The 22,345-nt window shown below is 41.8% G+C and overlaps 1 protein-coding gene across 2 annotated transcripts in view; it reads right to left on the reverse strand.

Annotated features, from left to right (window-relative positions):
• Nucleotides 1-22,345, reverse strand: part of LOC144784686 (ATP-dependent translocase ABCB1-like) — a 1,804,387-nt gene that overhangs the window by 1,375,645 nt on the left and 406,397 nt on the right. The window lies entirely within an intron of this gene.

Consider the following 22,345-nt stretch of genomic DNA (forward strand, 5'->3'; position numbering starts at 1 on the left):
AAATATAGAACCTTTTTATAAATGTTGGACTAAACATTTTATATAATGGGTAAAAGAAGTAAATCTCTTTCATTTAATACAATACCAGTTTAAAATATCTGCTAGGAAATTCGAACAACATTGATTAAAAAAATACAAGCTCTAAAAACAATGCATTATGGGTAATGTAGTCCAAATTAACACATTGACTAATTTCCCAAAACAGTTAGACAATTACGTTTGTAGGCTCCACTCCCAGCAAATAAATACTATTAATGGGTCATGCAGGTGTAACATAACCCTGAATTACAAAAATTAAACACAGTGGGGGTCATTACGATGATGGACAGAATTCAGTCCGTCCACCATTGTGTTGTATTTGGGACCGCCCGCCTACAAGCCGGCACTCTCACAGTACGAATTACAATGCGACTGCCACCGAGGCAGTCTCATTGCTTATGTTTTGCATTGTGATGGGTGCTGCTAACTGCAGCACCCGCCACAATGCAAAAAAGGGTCAATTTACATTTCCCTGCACTACATGGTAGACACCATGCAGTGCCTGCCACAAATGGTGCAGGGATATGGTCCCATGTTTGGGGGTCAGTGGATAAGGGGGGCCAGCTACCAGCCCCTAAAGTCGCTTTCTGCCAGCCTGTCCATCAACAGACAGGAAGAAAGGGACATTGTAATCCCTACAGCAGTGCCTAGTAGGCACCTCCACTATTTAGGGAGGCCCTCCGCCACACCGGCATACCCAAGGAGCCAGTCTGACTGCTATAGAACAGCCTGCAATACTTATGTGGCCGGGGGGAATGGCCTTCCGATGAAGGGAAGACTCTCTACCATCGTAATGACCCCCTATATTAGTAACAATTTAACTTTGGGAACTTAGATATATGATGATCATTAACATTAAATTACTACTTTCAATTTGTTTAAAATTACAACATCTCAATATACTCCTACCACACAAACACAATAAAGTAAAAAATCCAGACCATCTAATTAATATTATAAGAAACACTGAAAGTGGAACAAGTATCCGTTAAAACACAGCTGCATTCGTTCTGTATACTACAGCTATTGCAAATTCTGCGTAAAATGAACCATAAATCTTACTTCCAGTTCCTATATTAAATTAAAAAAGAGGACTATAAACCCTACTGTTAGTTCTAGAATGCAGGACATCTGCTCCTGCATAATTTAATGTACTGCAGCAATCCAAACTCAAAATACAATGATAGCCACACAGGGCAATATCAGAGTTGAACGAAGGGTTACCAAAGTAGAAAGAACCATTTTTTTAGAATGCTGAAGTAATGACATCAAGCTTTGATGACTGGAATATGGCTGTTTAAGGTTTTGCCTCACAAATATTTGAACACTGAGCATCACACAGGCACAAACAGAGTTACAAGAACACTTGGCTGAAAACATTTGGTTGTTCTTTGGTGTGGTTGGCTACTGTGATCTCAGCCATATGTCGGAGAACAGCTAACATGCAGGTGGAGTTAGCATATGACAGTGGTGGTGTTGCAAAGAACTCTGTACAGGTTACAAACACACTTGAGGAAATGCAAACTGCTAATGCAGGAAATAGGCCACCACTGTCCATGCAATAACTGAGCTGAGCAGTGTTTCTATTTGTGAGCACATCAAGGAGTACTTGAAGCCATATATTTGGCAGCACAAGAAAGGGTCACCCAGAGTTTGATTCAAAGACCAAGGGACTATTACAAGTTTAGCAGTCCATAGGACCGCCGAACCTGTGGTGTCGGTCTGACCACCGTCACACTTGGAAGCATTTGCACTACACAAGTGTGGTGGTGAGACTGCCCCCGAACCGTTGTAACTTCAGCAGATCAACGATCCTGCAAAGGTCTTTCAGCTGCCCGAGGCACAATATGCTGGTAGAGCCGCATGGCACAGCCAAGCATATTTGGGGTTACCCCACTGCCACCCATTCCATGGTGGTGTGACAAAAGGGTCAACTGAAAAACGCTCCCTCTTGACCTATAAATACTTTTGTAGTAGGAATTATCTCTCAAACACAGGGCATACACCAACAATATCTGCACCAAATGTAAATTTTTCTCATTTTATTTCATTTTTCAGTAAATAAATCTTTTTTCTTTTTATCATCATTTTACAAATATAACACTTATAAAAATATATACATTCCACACAGAGGCTTCGGAAGAATATTTTTCACCACAATGAAACTATGCAAATATATCTTTAGTTATTCAAATTCATATGAACACTTAAATCAATAAATAATGCACAAAACAGGTAAAGAGCCGCACACACACAACACATACATTCTTCCTAAACATCCATTCCATCACAAAAACAACACAGAATGTATCCTATAGCATTGAGTCTGATGTCCAATTAGTGACCAAAGTCATTAGATTTAAAAAAGGGGAGATGGTTGACGCGTTTTGGTGGAAAGAACAGGAGTACGGACCACCTTCTTCAGGAACAGTCAGATACAGTGCGATATAGGAACTCTAAACCTGGAGTGCGGATCTTTCTGAGAGACAAACGTGGATGTAGTGGTACTTCTAAAGGATTGTAATGCCCTGTCACACGATCTGTTGTTTTACCGAAAACGATTGAACCAGATTTCTATTACTTATTGTTAGAGTGATTAGGCCAGCTGTGTGCTGTAAGATGTATAAGAAGTCAGAATCAGGCAGGTGGCGACCGAGTGCAATCTCTAAATTTAACTTGTTCATCAAAAAAGGTGTGGAGGCGACGCCACCTTTTTAAATATTTTTTCCGGGGCTATTCGAATGTCACAATCGTCTCTGAAGTGCGATGTATCTTTAAAATGCCCATGCGTTTTGAAGTATCCGAGATTTCTAATCCCCTTCACAAGCCGCCACCGCCATCGTCCTCAGGTTGTTTGATACTGCAAAACAAAAGGGTCCCCTTGTGCCTCTGGGTCTGGGGGTGCATGAAGGGAGGCACATTTAGTGTCCCCCTGTCAATATGCACACCAGTTCCTGCACGGTGTGGCATGTATGCCACACCATGCAGGAAGGTACAAGCAGCTCTCTAAGAGCAGCGGTGTGTCTGTTAGGCTCCTTAATAAGCCTGGCAGACTGCCACTCTCAGACAGTTGCAGGACTGTTGCAGGACCGCCCGCCAAGCCAGGAGAAAACTCCTGAACTAACGAGCACTAGCATTACCACTTTGGCGATCCCACAATGAACCGTGTGTTGCACCATCTGCTGTGGGACCGCCAAACTCAAAATAAGGTCCCAAGTACTGGTTGTTAAAGATGTATATAGTGAATCACGCTAAAAGGATGGTTACTTAACTATGAAGATATGAAGATATTATTTGTATATACTTGGGTTAACATGAAAGAACATATGTATCAAAAACAAAATGTGGTTACTTGTGAGATGTTGTCCATTCTCAACATAATCTTTGAATATACAGAGAAACATGTACTTAATATATTTTATGTTATGTTTTTCTTTGCATTACTAAAATATGTTTAATTTGCATTAAAAGTAGTTATTTGTGACATCATCACTCTATGCACATCCCTCTGCAGCTCTTGCACCATCTGATCCTAGAGGTGGCAAGCAAAGGAGAATATTTTCATTGTAGTCCTCAAAATTCTCACTTGCTGAGTCAATGGGTAAATTCCTACGCACTGCTACATTGTGGAGAACTGCACATGTGACCATAAATTAGTAGCAAATTTTAGGGTCACACTCAACAACACTCCCACTGGCGAGCTAGCTGCTGAGGGCAGGTACCAATGCCGTATCGGAGGAGTTCAAAGTAACCTCACAAGCCACTTCCTCCGCTGCTGAGGCTTCCCTGGATACTTTTTGAGGTTGGGTTTACATTACATACTGAGGTGGTCAATGTCGTTATCGATTGGGTACCACCCTGACCACTTAACTGAATTAGGGTAACATTACAGGGTGTTGTTATCGGGAACCCTTGTACCCCTACTTTCCTACTTCTATAAACCTCCACGGTCCTGACGAAACTCCATTGGATCCATTAGGGACCACAGAGGCGTGAAACATGTCGACCTGACTAGTCCTAACGACCATCTATCACTTTTATTTCACCCAGAACTGCAAAAATGGACAAAAACACAGCATTGACAACTAGGACAAAAGTTCCTTTCTTTGTCCGTTTTTAACTATATTACAATGACCCAAAAATAAATACCTCTGAAGGTACCAGTACAATATTTTCAACCATCCTGCACTAATCCCCACACACCTGTACTCACCACTGGATGTTCCTCTAAAAAGATCTCCACCAAAGAGCCCTCTTACGGGGCCCATGGGGGACTGCAGAGCCACCACCACAAGGAGCAAAATACCCACTTTTCTGTATCTGACCTTTGACCATTAAAGAAGATAGGTATCTCTCCACCTATACTTCAAGCTGCTGAGTGGGCTAGAAACCTTATTAGGAACAGTGACCCTCCAGTGATTGACATGTCTGATCTTGGAAGCATGGGTACTGGACCTCCTTTTCCGCTAGCTCCCGTCCCCCCTTCTTTCTGCAATTGGTATATTTATGAGCCCCTTGTGCCACCATAGCATAATTATTTGTGATGCCCCAGTGGGGCAAACCTTGAATTCATATCCATGAGGCCACGCAAAGCCACTTTGACCCTGAATGGTCTCATAAATATGGAGTAAGACAAGTCAGAACAAATTGCTGTTTTGTCTTACTCTGAGCTAGGGAGGCGTTCAATGAGTGTTGTGGTGGATGTTCCCATGCAACACTCATGGATTTTGACGCTTCTTCTGATTCCCGAGACCATGTAAACCTGGGGGCTGTGCCAAACCTTACGCCTCCCAGGGTGAGGAGTAGCAAGGAGAAATAACTTTATTTCTGCCTGTCTATTCCTCTTAATAAGTGTAGTTCATTGTGCAGCACACACAGAAAGAGGAACACACCTCAATGGATTATTTCTGTGCAAAACAATCCTGCAGACAACACAGGCATCCTTGCAACATAGTGCAATGTTGTCAGCATTGGGGCAAGTCTGCCAAAATGGTGCGAGTGCAGGGGAGGGAGAACAGAAATAGACTGTATTGGGTAAATACAGTGCATTCCTGGCCTTTCACTTTGACGTAGGATAGCGCAGCCCCTATGCCGAATCCCCATAAAGGAGGCCCACTGTGTAGAGAGAGGCACACTTGGAGATGATCCGCTCACTTGGCTGAACTTGGAGAGAGTTCTTGTGAACTTGGCTGCCCTAGTCTATTCCAACTATTTCCGCGACATTCATAAACAGCAGGCCATTGAAATAAAAAGAGAAGAAAAATCATAATCTCTACAAAATCCATTTTTCATTTAAAAAGAGATGTGCCCACTCAAAAACAGCCAAAACTGAAGACCTAACACAGAAAGTACTCTCAGTTGAGGAACAAATGCCAGCATTCATTGAAAACTGCAAACACATGGTGGATAACATTACATGCCTCAAGAATACCACCCAATAGCAGGACAAGCAAGAGATTATTGAACACCATAATTAAAACAATTATGCGATAATGCTCATGGAATGACGTTCTAAACTTAGAATGATCAGGCTCCTTAAAGGAATCTAAGCACAAGGTCAAACATGATAGCCTGGATTGCCAAATTAATCTTTTAATATGTGTTGGGAAACAAGATGGAAACTGCACAAGGAATCAACTCCTCTCCTTCCACTGAAAGACCACAAACGGTTCCTGATGGCTCTACTCAGCCAAAACATGTGCTATTATTGTTTATTTTTAATGCTTCTACAAAAAGTAAACACATTCTAACTATTACCAAGGAATGTCGAAGATTTTTCACACAAATGTTTTATATTTTTCAAGAACTTGCTTGGTAAACTACATCAAAGAGCAAGAAATGAGGTCCTGAAATCTCCGTATCTTTTACCTGGAACCTCTCTTAAAATTAATTGGCAAGGATCTTTAATAACTTTTCAAGAACCAAGAAGGTCCCACAATTTCTAGTTGAGAGACACTAACAGAGGATGACGACAAAATAGTCTAATGGCTATTTGATATAGAGGATGGCAGATGGATTTTACCATGGGGTGATGGAAGAGAGAAGAAGACCCCCCAGACCCACCCTCCACCAGTATATTACCTGTATTCCTAGACAGAAATCCAAGCAGAACTTTGGTCCTCTAATCCGTAGTAAAGATGAACCAGGGCGCAGTAGGAAACAAGACAGTGGGGTAGGAGTGGGAGGTGAGGAAAGGATACAAAACCAGTGTTTGTGGAAGGGGAAGAAGAGAAATAATTGAAATATTTTACATTTTGTTAAATATACAGGGACATTTTTAGAATGTTGACTTGGAATATAAATGGAATTAGACGGAAATCAACATCTAGAACTTTTTTTGAAAGAGATTAAAATCAGATGCTAAAAATCGATAAGAGGATCATCAAACTAAATCAGAAACAATTATTATTAACGTAGCCAACTGCTGCAAAATACACGATTTTGTCAGCTCGTTGTATATTGTTGGACAGAAAGTAGCATCTATACATTTAATACTGACCTGGCATGTAGATGAGTATTAGCAGAGATAGCAGACTCACAAACTGGTAAACAGTTTGTTTTAGGAAATCTCTATGGCCTGAAATCTTAGCTGATATCATGTTGGAATTAAACAGATGCTATATACCCAACTTGCCTTGGCCACCATCCCACGGATTCACAAAACCAGAATCAGAACTCCTACCTCATCGATAAGACCTTAAACACACTGCCCCTCCACCTCAGGCAATCCCCATCGCTGGCCTAATTCAGTAAGGATCTCAAGACATGGCTCTTCCACTGAACCTCCATTCCCAGACGGATTAGCAGTCCACCCGCCCCTTTAACACCTTGAGACCCTCACTGGTGAGTTGCAGCACTATACAAACTCCTGATTGATTGATTGATTAATTATTATTGTGGGAAACTTCAACTGCATATTAAATCCCCAAATAGGTACTACTATCACAAAGCATATTAAATGCATGAAAAATACCAGAACTAGCATTGTTAAAGTTAAGGGAAGTGTTATAACTGACTAAAATATGTAAGATTCTAAATCTTGGTAGGAGGGAATATACCTTCTATTACAAACCGCATAGAAAATATTCTTGGATAGATTTAAGTATAAGTAGTATAGCAATCTATATGATCTGAAAAATTAAGATTCATCATCTGCAGTATTCTGACCACTCTGACATATTACATAGTTGGAAAAATATAGACACACAGAGTAACCAACACCAGTACTTTCTTTACAAGATATCTGATTGATTGTGACAATAATATTAAATATCTTTAGGCACAAGTTTCAGAATGTATTTACATTAATCAAGAGATGTATTATCAATCAATATGTTTAAGAGAAAAGATAGTGTAAAGTTTAGCAGCTTGAACCAACAAACAAGCATTGCAGTCACAACTTAGGGCCCCATTTTGATGTCGGGCTGAAGGCCATCTGACAGCTTGTCTGTGGAGTTCTGCATGACATCTGAGGCATCAGTCCGACTGCGTGTTATGATACGGGTGGTCCAACCGATGCCTGTGGGGGAATCCGCTCCGCCTCCAACATGCTCATGGAGCGCGTCAGGGCAGATCGTAATCCCCAAAATGGAGTTGGTGCCTGCGCAGGCACAGCAGTGGGGATTCCGATGAACAATTTTGATAGCCTTTCTATGGCGGTCCGACCACCATAGAAAGTATGTCAGAAACAGACTGTGTGGGCCCCCCTGGGCTCTGATATGGGGCCTGGGGGATCTTTGGTGCCCCCAACACATCTATGCATTGTGTGGCTAGCACCACATGGCACCTGCCATGCATGGGTATTTACAAAGTGTATATTTCCTATTGTGGCTTGTGCTGATTTGGGAAGCAGGACTACTGACTCATTGTCAGGCTCTCCCATTTCTGGCATGATGCCAGTCAGACGCTCGTCTGACCAGAATCGTAATGGGGCACTTAAAGTATGTGAAGTAGGAGAGTAATCTGGAAAAGCTCTCTCCTACATAAGTCATTGTAATGAAAATGCTCAAACATTAGTAAAATTAGAGATAAAACATCGGCATCTAGAGATATTATCTGGATTCAAACATCATTATTGCAAATAATAACATATAAAAAGAACATCCTCTCTGTGATTTATAATTGTTTGAAGGTGTTGGAAAGTGGGTTATTGGTAGTGGTAAATATGCATCTACCACTGGCAATAAAGCCACGAACACATTCTAGACCTCAGAATAGATCTCAGTAAATTATTCCCATGCTCAACCTTTGGTAGCATGGCTGTGAGCAGGCAGCCTAAACTCAGACAGGTTTGTAAAACATTTAAAAACACCAATTAGTGGATAATTAGGACACAACATACAATAAAAATCCCACACCAATTTATAAAAATAAAAATATGTTTATCTTTAAAATGGCATCAAAATAATTAACATTCAATGTGGGGAACCTGAGATAAACATTTTTAAAAATGTAGTACTACAAAGCACATAGAAACGCATAGTGCCACATTGAGACATCTAGCCCCGCATGACCGGGACAAAGAAAACGTTTCAGGCCGACCACGAAAAAGCCCTGCTTGGATACATCTCGTGGTAGGCCCCAGTCGAGATTTTTCCTTCTGCTGAAGGTCCTTCGATGCTTTTGACCAGTCCGGGTTTGTTGAGGGTTTGCCAGCCTGCTTTCCAGAGAGCTCCCGGTCAAACTCTGGATGTTGGAACTATGGAGCTTTTCAGTGGGAAAAACCAGCAGAGCAGGCCAGCTCACAGTTGAAGGTCGCTGGCTCGTGGTTGAGGTTGCCGACTTGGCACTCGTGGTTGTGTCAGTCTTTTTTCCAAAGTTGATCTAAACTTCTTCAAACTTCTGGAACGTCTTCCTGAAGTTCCTCTGGGTGCTCCAAAGGGTCCAAAACACAATTCAACAGTCTGTTGTCTCCAAGATGATCCTTAAAAAATTGGGACACCCATTTCCACAATCTACTTGGACCAAACCCTTACAAATCCACTGGACACACTCCAGGCTGGGGATTCTTGCTGGTGATGGCACGTGAGCTCTGTTAATCTGTAGCTTGTTGGGGAAAGATCTAATACTCTGGAGTCTCAGTGATCCCTCTGAGAGAGTCCACAGCGCCAAGGTAGCCACTCACAGTTGAGGTATGGTATGGCGCCCTTTGCCAAAGCACTCCCTCTCCCCTTTTTGGGGAAGGATCTAGTAGGTAGGCCTTGGAGTCTCAGAGACCCCTCTGAGAGAGTCCACGGCATAAAGGGAGCCTCTTGCAACGGAGTTGGGAGAATGATACCACTTCCGCTGGGATCACGGCTTACTAGACATTGGGCGCAGCTATTACTTGTCTACTGATTTGTGCCCCCGTCACCCTACCCCTCTTCGTTCATGCTGTGTCTCTCACCCTCCTCCTCCTCTTTCCCTCCTTCATTCGCTGTCTACTTCCCCTGCTCCTACCCTCTCTTCAATGAATCCCTCCCTTTGCCTGCTTTTTCCCTTAAGCATATTGTCCTTATTGCTTGTCTTGACCTAACATGTACTTATGTAGCTATGCTCTAATAACTGGGTATCCTTTGTAACGATGTAACCTGTAACTATGGACTGATACTCATGTAAAGCGCTCTGATACCCCTGGGTCTAGCCAGCGCTATATAAAACCTTTCAAATAAAATAAAAAAATAAAAGTCCACTCTTTATTGCTCTCGGCACAATGTACATCCAAAGGGCTTTAGTCCCAGATAATTCAGCAGGTGCACTCAGTCAGAATGTAGGGCATGATGGTGCAAATCAAGTTTCAAGATTGGCAAACTTTCTTCTTCTCTTAATTTCACGCTGAAGATCTGAGATGCTCTACACCTCTCACATATTTATTCAGTTGTCTCCTGGGGCAAGCAGGAGAGCATTCTTGTCCAATGAAGTGCAGGGCAACACCCTAGAGCATGACCTCTTCCTCCAATGTGTAACATAATCTCCTCCCAGGAAGCACTATTTCTCCAAAATTGTATACAACTGAACTTGTAGCAGAGGAGCAAGAACTAATTAAACCAACCTCCAGTATGGCTCATTACCATAGCTCTCCTCCCCCTACTATCTGCAAATTCTTCCCTCAGGGTCAGGGGGCTAGGGTTAGAGGGACCTGGAATTCTATGCCTGTCCTAGCACCTTTGAAGCTCCATAGTTTATGACCCCTCCTCACTGCTCTCGCATTTCTGTGCAGCAAAAACTCTCTCTAACAGATAGCCTCTCTCTGGGTAAGCAAGGAGCCTAGCTAATCTTCTTAACTCTAGCCAATCAGAGGAGACCACAGAAAGGCAGAATTTTGGCTGACAGACAAAAAAGCCATATAACTTATTTTCTGCGTATTTTAGGATATCTTAAACAATAGCATATTTTCTGATTTATCATTACAATTCTCCTAGGTCCTGAAAGGATATTTCTTGTTAGTTCCTAGCAATAATTATGCATTAATAAACTATTGCTATGTTAACCTATGTGGCCGGGTATCTACAATGGGGGAAATGAAATGTTCAATTTCTCCAACACCAGGGCATATAAGTAAGTAATTAAGTAAGTAAAGGCTTATAGAGTGCACAAATGCTGAGGCTTCTTGGCGTTTTGGCATTTTATAGGGACCATGCTCATAGCTACAGGACACCCACCCCTGGAACACCCAGGGGAGGCTTTAGGGGTCCTAAATATGCAAAATTAGAGCTACTCCTCACTCCACAGTGCTCCGAGCACAAAGGTCAATTTTGGGAAGCACTTTCCTACAATGGGGAAGTGAAATGTGCAATTTTGCTATCCCTAAGGCATGTAAAACCTCTTTTATAAGGGCTCTTCTTAGAAGTACCTCCCTCCCCACTTCTGGGACTCCTAGGGGAGACTCTGGGGGTACCTAACATGTCAAAATATTGTAGCTTATCACTTTTTAAGCGCCCCTACCACCAAAGTTGAGTTTGGGCAGAATTACATTTAAAAGCAGTGCTGCAACACAGAGGCTGCTTTTAAAATGAACTCAGGCTGTCAGCAGTGCACACATGAAAGGCCAGAAAGAGCTGCTGGCGCCTAAACTGCCATGTGCTATTATATACTAGGGATTTAAAGGTAGTTTTAATCCCCAGCCCTATTATGTATTAGGGACTTAAAAGGGTAGGTCATGTCAATTAGAAGTGTACCCTAATATATTAATATATAGTGTAGCCTCGTTTATGTATGTGTTTTCACTGTGTTGCAAAATAACACTGGCCCTGGGCCTGGTTAGGCAGAGCCAGGGGACAGTCAGTTAAGATCAGTACCAGTCAGCAAAAATATTGGGGTTGCACAGGGCACACAGAATGACTTTGCAACATAAAGGAATCCATTTACCTAATTTGGATGCGAGTTGAAATGTAGTCTTGAATGCCAAATCCATTGTTAAAAAGGATATATCTGCCATTGCCAACATGCCTCCAGGGTCTGATTATACACCTGCTGAAATATATAAATTGTTAATCGATCATTTTGATCCCCTACTTTAGGAGTTCAGATATACAAAGCAACTGCAAATAATCGTCAATTTTTTTTTATGCTGTAATAAAGCCATTCGCAAACCAAAATGTGTGTGGCAACCGTTTTGAGAGTCGGTATTTTTTGCGACCTAAGATAGAGACCGGTATGTTAGAGACAGTCTGAAATAGCGACTACTCGCAAAAAAGGACGGTCTTCATATGCAATTTATTACCAATTTAGACCAGGTGGTAATTGGGTGAAAAGAATAAAAACAGGCCCAGAATGCATCAGGAGTTTCCACAATGGCTGCTCTGTATGTGATTGCTGCTCAGCAGAGGAGGTCACCAGAGACAAGAGAGGATTTTTAGAATAAAGTGGACCTTTTTTCAACAAACAGAAGAAGATATATACGAAAAATAAAGGCATAGTAGCAATTGTTATTCGGAGATTATTGCCCTTTTAAAGCCACATCTACAAAAGTAGCACTCTTCGCAGCAATTCTATCCCCACTCATGTTCAAGTGTTGTACTTGTCATACCTATTGGCCTCGGCAGATGCTAGGGTGTGATTATAGTTGCAGGAGGTGTATCTCAAGTCTGCTTTTCAGTGCATTCCTAGATGCCATGCTGCTCTATATACACAGCCATATATACCTACGCAGGAATGGCCTGGAAATGCAAAGTACCAATTTGCACTTTCACCAGAGTACCAAATTTCCCTATGTCATAGGATGTACAGATTAATGGTGGGTGTCAAATTCCGTTCCGCTCATGGAATTTGCAATATTTTGACATTTTACAAAGAACGTGGTAATGTAGAAATATCCGTGATCCACAGCGTAGCGGAGATTATTTTCATGTTAGTGCTTTGAAAATGCATTCTCACGTGCGCGTTTGCCTTACCGGGATCCCTCCATTCGACGACGAGTTTTCCGGTCCGTTTGGGTGCTCCACGAGATGTTGGTAGCCGGCCGCGCTATCTTGCGAGAGTTCGCGATCACAATCAAGTCATTCGCCTCACCATCAGCCACCATGAGAGTCTGATATCACGAACACGTCATTCTCCACCATGAGAGAGAGCGTGAGGTCGTAAACACGTCACTCTCCACCGCGAGAGAGAGTGTTAGATTGCAAACACATAATTTTGGACGCGTCATCGACAACCAGCGGAAGTGTGGTAAAGCTTGCGATCTCAAACAAGCAACATTTTCAATCTGGAGAAGAATATTATCTCTAGCAGCATAAAGCCTTCTTTAAATGATGATTTGGATTAAAAAAACTCCTCATATTGACATTTGGCTAACCTTTTTGGTGCAAGGAGTAATTTAAAAAAAATAAAAATTGGGGGGAGAGGGAGGAAGTTCCACAGAGTCTCCAACTTCCTATTCCTGTCCAGCAGGCTCCTCCCAGTGCTTTGTCCATCTCCTGCTCATTCTGCCTTTGGATTTTTAGCTGGAAGGATTACTCTTTGTGTCTGCTGCATCATTATCATTGTATTTGAAGACTTTTGAATTTGATATTTTATAAGTAAGTTGGTGTTGTGTGTTTGATTGGGGCATTGCAGTTTCTGAAACTACAATTTAGGTTCTTATCATTCTTTCTTTTTTAAAATGTTGTGGGTAGCCAGTAGGCCCAGAGCTAGTCATAGGTGGGTGAATGATGAAGCAACTGAAGCAGAGACTATTAATGCCTGGCTTGCGAGTGGCTGCGACCCGGTGGCCCCACTTCGACGGATCACGATTAGAAGATTCAAGGAGGCCAATTGTTGGTTCACTGAGGAGCTAAAATCACTCAAGTTGGGGGTTCGCCAGGCGGAGCGTTCGTGGAGAAGGGCCTACTGCCCCAAGCTGAAACTTCATTTTCTATCTCGCTTAGGGGAATATAAAAGAGCCATTCTCTCCACTAAAAACTCCTATTTTTCACATAAAATACTGATCGCAGAGAACCAGCCTAAGGAATTTTTTTCCATTGTCCACGATCTGGCGTTCTCTGATAGAACCTCTTTGAAACCCACCCCGACCCAACACTTGTGCGACTCCTTGAAAATTGAGACCATCAAAACCCCTCCGTGTCCTATGTAGACCCTTGTCCCCCCCTCCTGATGTCTACCTGTCTTCTATTCCGCCCCTTACTGAAGATTCTTTTCTTGCCATCCTCCCCAAAGTCAAGTCTGGCTCCCCTGTTGATATCTGCCCTGCCCGCATTCTTCGTCAAATCTACTCTGCATGTACCCTGCCCCCTCTCTCCTTCCTGAACTGCTCCCTTGCGCAGGGAGTTGTCCCCCCTCTTTTGAAAGCAGCCACCATTGTTCCCATCTTGAAGAAGCCAGGGGCTGACCCCTCCTCCCTAACTAATTATCGCCCCATTTCTTTGCTACCTTTTCTGGACAAGGTGCTGGAACGCCACGTCACCGCAGTTTTCAGCACATTTGTAGAGGAGAATGGGGGGTTAGCCCCCCGCCAAGCTGGCTGTCGGGCTAGACACTACTCTGAGGCTGTGGTGGTGTCGGTCTTGGATAATCTGAGAGAGGGCCTAGACTCTGACCAACCACAGGCGCTGATCCTCCTGGACCTGTCCGCCGCCTTTGACACGGTGGATCATTCCATCTTCTTTCCCGTGTCAGGGCGGCGGGTATCGGGGGGACAGCCCTTGTCTGGCTCTCCTCTTTTTTGAGAGACCGCACCCAGGTGGTTCAGTTGGGAGATTTCTCCTCTACCTCTCTTCCGATCTCATGTGGGGTCCCCCAGGGTTCTTCTCTTTCCCCTCTTCTGTTTAATTTATATATCGCCCCCTTGATTTTTGCTCTTCAGAAGCTGGAGGTCGCCATCTATAATTATGCCGACGACCTCCAGCTCATCTTTAATCTTTCCTCTTCCTCTCACTCTGTCTCCAACTTTCACTCGGTGATGTCTTTCATCAGGGACTGGATGAATCATAATCATCTTAAACTGAACCCGGACAAGACTGAGCTAGTCTTGACGGGGGGTTCATCCAGCCCCTGGAATTCTTTGTTCTGGCCTCCTTCTTTAGGTTCCCCTCCCTCTCCTTCTTCTTCCGTTAAAACTCTGGGCATTAAACTCAATGACCATCTCACTCTCCATTCTCAGATCGGGTCTGTTGTTTCCGCTTGTTTCCTAACTCTTCATACCATTCGCACTGTTTCCCGTTTCTTTTCCTTTTCTGCATGTAAACTTATCTTGTCCGCTCTGGTCATCTCCCGTTTAGACTACGGGAATGCCCTATATACCGGCATCCCGGCTTATAGTCTACGGAGATTGCAATTGGTACAAAACCAGGCAGCCCGCTTAGTTTACTCTCTCCCCAGATTTCATCGTGTTACTCCTCTGCTCAAGGAACTCCATTGGCTCCCGGTTCGTGAGCGTGCATTATTCAAACTGGGATGCATGACTTTCTTGGCCCGTCTGGGTCTGGCTCCCGCCTTCAGCTCCTCGGCGGTACAGCCCTACGTGCCCTGTAGAGAATTGCGCTCATCTTCCCTCTGCTTACTCACTGTACCACGTTTCATGCGCAAGAAATGGGGTGGAGCCAAATTCTCTTACCTGGCCCCAGTGTTTTGGAACTCCCTTCCCATTCACCTCAGATCCTCCACCCAGTATCTTTCTTTTCGTAAGTTACTTAAAACCTTCCTCTTTTCCCAAGCTTTTCATCTGTAACTCCTCTCCCATTTCAGCTTAGCGGTCCTTTTTTTTTTGGTTTCCATCTATGCCTGTACTTATAAGTGCCAAGAAACCGCATGGTGTACGTCGCGCTATATAAATACTTTAAATTCAAATTCAACTGTTCCTTTGATGTGTGTTGAATGTATTTCAAACATCATTTAGGGCATGAATGGCACTGGATTGAGCTGCAAAATGTGTCTTTAAGGGGTATTTCTGTTTTTGGGTGTGTGTTAAATAAATGCCTTTTTTGTGTGTGTGTGGTGTGTACCTTGCAGACCTTGTTTAGCCCTGTGGATTTTCGTTTTTGCATTTTATCGCATTAAAAAGACAAAGCAGTGTGGTTTTGCATGGATCCTTTGCCTGGCTATTATAGGCCTTTTGTCAGTACATTGTTTCCCAGGCCTCTTGCTTGTTGCTTGTGATTTGTGAGTGTCCATGTGGTTGGTGGCCATTTCTGGTGGGAGTTGTTAGTGTGCTGCTTTTGCCATATAGGCCTGCATGGTTTCCTCTCGGCTTCCATCCATCTCCTTTGTCAGCATCAGCTTCCTGAATGATGTGATGATCAAATACGTTAATGCTTAATGCTATGCTTAAAGACTTTGCCGTAGAAATGGTAAAAAAAAGACTTTGTCCCGTTCTATCTCGGTGTGGATAGCACTGTGCTAATCATATGCTTAAATACTTTGATAGAAAGGCAGACATTTGAGGTGAGCAGATCCACCTAAACTTGAAAACTACCCAGAGTTCTCTGCTTCTTTTTTGCATATATGTATATATATATATATATATATATATATATATATATATATATATATTCACAGAAAAAACCATAGGTTATAGACCATATATAGTTAGGAATTAGCATTTACAAAACCTTGAAAATTCACTGAAAAAACCATAGGTTATAGACCATATATAGTTAGGAATTAGCATTTAAGAAACCTTTTTTTTACTCACACAAAACCATTGAAATTCCATATATAGTTAGTTGTACTAACTATATATCGCGCACCCGCAATCCACTGCTGATCATGTCACATATTACATCATTCATGACATGGTCAGTGACATCACTGATGACATCACTGATGACATCTCAAATGACATCACTGATGACATCACTGTTGACATCACTGATGACAACATCCAGTGACTGTATGTTTCTGTAGCAAATATCAAAAGCTTTAAAATGTATTCTTCTTTAAATCAAAAAATATATTTTATATGTTTATTAATAAAAAAAATTATGTATTTTTTTTATTATTTTTTTTTGTTTCGCTCCCGGTCCGCGAACTGGGTCGCTTCCCGTTAGCTCAAAATGGTGCCGCGACCCGGTCCGCGAACCGGTAAACGTTCCGTTTGCGCAACTGCCGCGTTAGAAAACAACATCGTGACGCGTCACGTCAGCGTGACGTATCGCGTTGTCGCGTGAAACGTCATATGACGCGCCGCGTTAGCATACCCGGAAGTGAACCGGTACGCGAACGAGGCGCGAAGCGCCGCTTCCCGGAAGCGATCCGGGACGCGGCCCAAAGCGCGTAACGTAAACACAACAGGTCATGTGACTTGTTAATAACACTTTTCATTGGTTCATTTCACTTTTAGTTTCATAATGATGTACGACTAGGTCATGTGACCTAAAAGTAACACTTTTCATTGGTTTAGAACTATTGTTTTTCCCAAATGATGAAAACCCCTCCTTCTTTCCTCACTCTGACTTTCATCTTTGTGAGAGGAAGACCTTTTGTGATCACTGAGCAATGGCTTCATTAGTAGCTTCAGCTGGTGCTTCCCCACCACCTCCACCACCTCCAAGGAAGAGAGGACCACCTGCTGAAGTTATCATTCAGCAAGAGGAGGAAGAAGAGGAAGAAGAGGAAGAGCAGGAAGAGAGGCAGTTTTTGCGTGAGGTGCCCAGGAGGTCTCATGTCAAAGAAAATTATATTTGGCAATTTTTTTAATTTCCCCGGGGCCAAAAAAAAGTCAATGCCCGGTACGTAACTTGCCTTATATGTAAAGAACGTCTGTCCAGAGGGACAGATAAAAAATATAGTTACGGGAATTATACAATGCATCGCCATATGCAGAGGTGGCACCCTATCAACTACAGTGCTGCGCAGTTACGTGACCAGCAAGATAATCCCCCTTCTATGGCCAGAAGATCAGTTGTACAGGAAGTGACGGGACCAGAGGCGAGGGAGATGGTCCCAAATATACAAATGAGGTTCGGGGAAGTGAAACAAGTGTGTGTGCGTTGTAACCAATTCATTTGCTACAGAGAAAGTAGCAGCACTCTGATCAACAGAGCTATCGACAATCATGATTGTCCGAAACGCCCCAGAGAATAAATTCTTTTTTTTTGTTGCTCCTGTTGAGCCCTTTATAATGAATCGTTTTCGTTTCCCCCACCCAAAAAACCCCCCAAAAAAATATAAAACCGTTCAAAAAATACAAAAAAAGTAAAAAAATGTTCAGAAAAATAATAAAAAAAATATAAAACAACAAAAACAATAAAAAAAAACGTTCTTATCAGAACTACCTCCCCTTTATAAAAAAATTGGTAGAATATTTAGCACTCTGTCAACCTCTATTTCTTTTGGTTCGCTTCCCGGTTCGCTCGCCGGTACGCGAACCGGGAGCGAACCAAAACATTTTTTTTTTTAAAAGAAGAGTAAGTATAAGGGAAGGAAACAGAGAGTAATGTTAAAAGAAAGACAGCTATAGGGACTAAACCAAAGATACTGTTTAATAGATCTATTTACCGAAGAAAAGATGGAAGAGGGTATAATTGAGAAAAACAAAATAGATAAGGAAGTGAAAGAAAAAAAAGGAGAGTAGAGAATGTGACTGAATGATTAAATTAAGATTAAAACATTGGAATAACAGAGAGAAAAAACACAATGCAGAAAAGAAGAAGTAACAGAAAAGGAATGATTGAAACAGCAAAGAAATGTAAATAACATAGGGGCATATTATCAACATAGGCGATAAAAGTTTTGCTGCTTTTATCGGCAGAAATCTGACGCTAAAGACGCTTTTGCAGCAGTTTTCTGCCGATAATGACTGCTTTTATCAGCAGAAAACTGGTGCTAAAGCCGCTTTTGCGGAAGAAAACTGCCGCTAAAGCTACTTTTGCGGCAGTTTTCTACTGATAAAAGCAGCGATAATTTTATTGCCTGTGTTGATAATATGCCCCTTAGTGTGCTTGAACAACATAGAGAAAGCATAATGAACAAGTAGTGAAAGAGTGATCAGTCAGAGACAGTGAGAGTAATAGAGATGGAGTGAGTGAACAAGAGTGAGGAAGTATGAGAAGAGAGGGACTGACAAAAATAGTGGAAGGAGTAGAGTAAGTAAGTAATAGAGAAAGGAATGAGGAAAGTAGCAAAAGCAGGAAAGTGAGGGTTAAAGAAATGAAGTAGTGAAACTAATAGAAGTTAAATGTGATAGAAATGTAACGAAAAGAGTACAAAACATTTACCTTATAATTGTCGTTAACTTAGTCACTTGTTATTTTTATACTTTCAATCTGTGAAAGAGAGAACAAACATTTGAAAAATATTAAAACATGTATTTAAAAATTAGAAAAGACAAGGGAAAAGATTGAAGGACAAACAGTTTTTCAACAACTTTGACACTTACAGAAGCCTCTGCTTCTCCATGCCCCTACACAGTCCTAAAAATATACATTTTAAACTAACAGTATCTTGATGCAGATGAAGTGAGGCCTATCTTGCAACATGGTGCATCTTTTGCACTGCTGCTGTCTCACAAAAGTGATGCAACGGCAGCGCAAAAGAGGTGCACAGCCATCATAAAACTGTCCCTAACATTTGAAATGATTGTTTCAGGATGCCAATAAGGTGTGTCCTATCCAGAGGTTTGTTTGAGGTGAGGCCTACTCAGGGTTGCAGATGAAATTTACGCTTGTTGAAGAGTACAGAGGAGATAATACATATCCATGTCTACCAATGAAGTGAGTCATGTCCACTTCACTCTTGAACAAAGGCCAGACCTCCTCTGTTTCCTTGGACAGGCCTAAACTTGATTTGCACAATGTGATGTGTAATGTTAGGAAACACAGGTGATGTAATTGAAAAACGTGCAATTTCTTTTGCTCATTTCACAATCACATCAATTGTGTTTCCTTTGCTTAGGTATCTCATTGTGCAGATGTAGTCCAGCATATGAAAGAGTACCCAGAAGTGCAGCACTGCATGCAACAACCATGACACTTACTGAAGCTTCAGCTTCTGCATGTCCCCTACACAGTCCTAATTATATACATTTTAAACTGACGGTATCTTGCTGGAGATGAACTGAGGCCTATCTTGCAACATGGTGCATCTTTTACACTGCTGCTGCGTCACAAAAGTGACGGAACAGCGACGCAAAAGAGGCGTATAGCCATCATAAATCTGCACTTAACATTTTAAATGATTGTTTCTAGATGCTGATAAGGTGTGGCCTATCCAGAGATTTGTTTCAGGTAAGTCCTACTCAGGGTTGCAGATGAAATTTAGGCTTGTTGAAGAGTATAGAAGAGATAATACATGTGCAGGCCTACCAACGGAGTGAGTCATGTCCACTGCACTCTTGAACAAATGTGAGAACTCCTCTGTCTCCTGGAACAGGCCTAAACCTCATCTACACAATGTGATGTGTAATGTTAGGAAACACAGGTAATTTAATTGAAAAACATGCAATTTTTTTTGCTCATTCCACAGTCACATCACCTGTGTTTCCTTTGCTCAGGTATCTCATTGTTTAGATGTAGTCTATCATATGAAAGACTACGTAGAATGTGAGCACTGTATGCAACAACTTTGACACTTATAGAAGCCTCAGCTTTTCAATGCCTACTACACAGTTCTAAATGTATATCATAAATACAAAAAGTACAGAATTAATTATACATGTTAAATGGTTTATTTTTGCTGTTCTCAGAATTTATCAAATTTCACTAAAAATAGTGACTTGAAGGTATTCATCATATAACAGCGGGGGAAAAAAAACACAATCAAAATGATTGTGTTTAAAAAACCCATATAACATAACCAAACAGAAATCAGAACTCCGTAACTTACTTTCCATGACGTCGAAGGATATCCTATGAACAGCTTACACTCTGTTGTGCTGCTATTATTTTCAGCCAGCCACTTTCTGAAAGAAAAGCTCCATCGTTTTGAAAAATATGTTACATACAATAAATGACTTCTCGCTCTCTACCGCACGTTTCCACAAGGCCAAATCATGTAAGAGCCATTTATAACTCTTGGAATTCTTCTAAGCAAATCCCGTCATTTTGTATTTCCGCAACTTTCAGAAAGAAAACGTTCAAGATCACTTTCACAACCCTGAACTAGTAATATCTTACCCTTCTTGCTCACTCATGTTCTACATTTCCTATGACACTGATACTGCTTACTATGAAGCAGACTTACACTACCTCTATGACTACTACAATTATTTAATTCTCTACATCACTTTTAATCACAAAGCAATATAAAACAGTAGATAAAATTATATCAACCCCTAGAATCATTATACGCCAGTTACCTACCCTAAATTCTCTTTTCTGAAAACAGAAAGTAAGAATATTTTTAAATAAAAAGGCAACATTGTATCGTAGTCAAATGGGAATAATTTCCGAAACAGCACATTTTTTTACATTTTCAATAAGCTGTGTAATAAGCAGATCTGTCAAATGACCATCATGCCAGATAATAGCTGCAGTTACAAATGTTCTTCCTAAAATCAACGACTGTGTAGCCACAACATTTGTAATTAAAGTTGAAGACTTACTTTCATCAGGTTTATATAGTTGGATTTTCAAAATGACATTATAATCAAAAGTTTGGACCAATAATCTAGACTATACTGTCAAGAGATCAGGGCTAGATCCAACACCGTTTTTTAGCTCATTGCACCATCCAGACTAATTTGCATACAGCCAGGTTCTGAAACTGGGATGGTGCAATGAGCTAAAAAACGGTGTTGGATTTAGCCCTGATCTCTTGACTGGGTGAGAGTACTCTGCTTAATTCAGAGACTCTGTCCATCACCACCCCTTGTTGTAAATCATTTTGTCCACCCTAAGCGTGGAAGGGTATACTCAGATGTGAGTCCCTTGCTCATTGCACCATTAGGATTCAAGCAAGCCGGGCCGAAGACGGCTGAAATGCCAGAAACCGGTCCCCAGAAGCTTGTTTCCTTCCCAGTGTAAGAATTGGCTTTTGTAGTCTGGTCTGCCCTGTTCCCATGATGCACTGGGCCAGGGACAGACTAATTTGCATACAGCCAGGTTCTGAAACTGGGATGGTGCAATGAGCTAAAAAACAGTGTTGGATTCAGCCCTGATCTCTTGACTGGGTGAGAGTACTCTGCTTAATTCAGAGACTCTGTCCATCACCACCCCTTGTTGTAAATCATTTTGTCCACCCTAAGCGTGGAAGGGTATACTCAGATGTGAGTCCCTTGCTCATTGCACCATCAGGATTCAAGCAAGCCGGGCCAAAGACGGCTGAAATGCCAGAAACCGGTCCCCGGAAGCTTGTTTCCTTCCCAGTGTAAGAATTGGCTTTTGTAGTCTGGTCTGCCCTGTTCCCATGATGCACTGGGCCAGGGACAGACTAATTTGCATACAGCCAGGTTCTGAAACTGGGATGGTGCAATGAGCTAAAAAACGGTGTTGGATTTAGCCCTGATCTCTTGACTGGGTGAGAGTACTCTGCTTAATTCAGAGACTCTGTCCATCACCACCCCTTGTTGTAAATCAATAATCTAGACAGCATTGCAGACTTACATTCCCTCTACTCCATGTTTTGATTGGCTGCTTGAATTAGCTTATAAAAAGAAACAGTTTTTCTGAACTCATACAAAGTGCAGTTATTTTTCCATGACGTCAAGTGTTATGGTAAGAACACCGTTTGCTTTGGGAAATACTCTGTTGTCCTTCAACTAATCTCTGCCCACCACTTTCTGTAAGAAAATCTTCTTTTTTTCCAGGAACTATTTAAAACTCAAAAATAACTTTTGACTCTGTACTACACTTATCCTCAAGGCCAAATCGTGTAGGAGCCATTAGAACCTCTTGAAATTCCTCAGAGCAAATCCTGAGATTCCTTCCCTAAAACTTTGGTTTTAAAAACACCAGGT

This window comes from Lissotriton helveticus, chromosome 10 (genome assembly GCF_964261635.1).
Source record: "Lissotriton helveticus chromosome 10, aLisHel1.1, whole genome shotgun sequence".
NCBI classification, from domain to species: domain Eukaryota; kingdom Metazoa; phylum Chordata; class Amphibia; order Caudata; family Salamandridae; genus Lissotriton; species Lissotriton helveticus.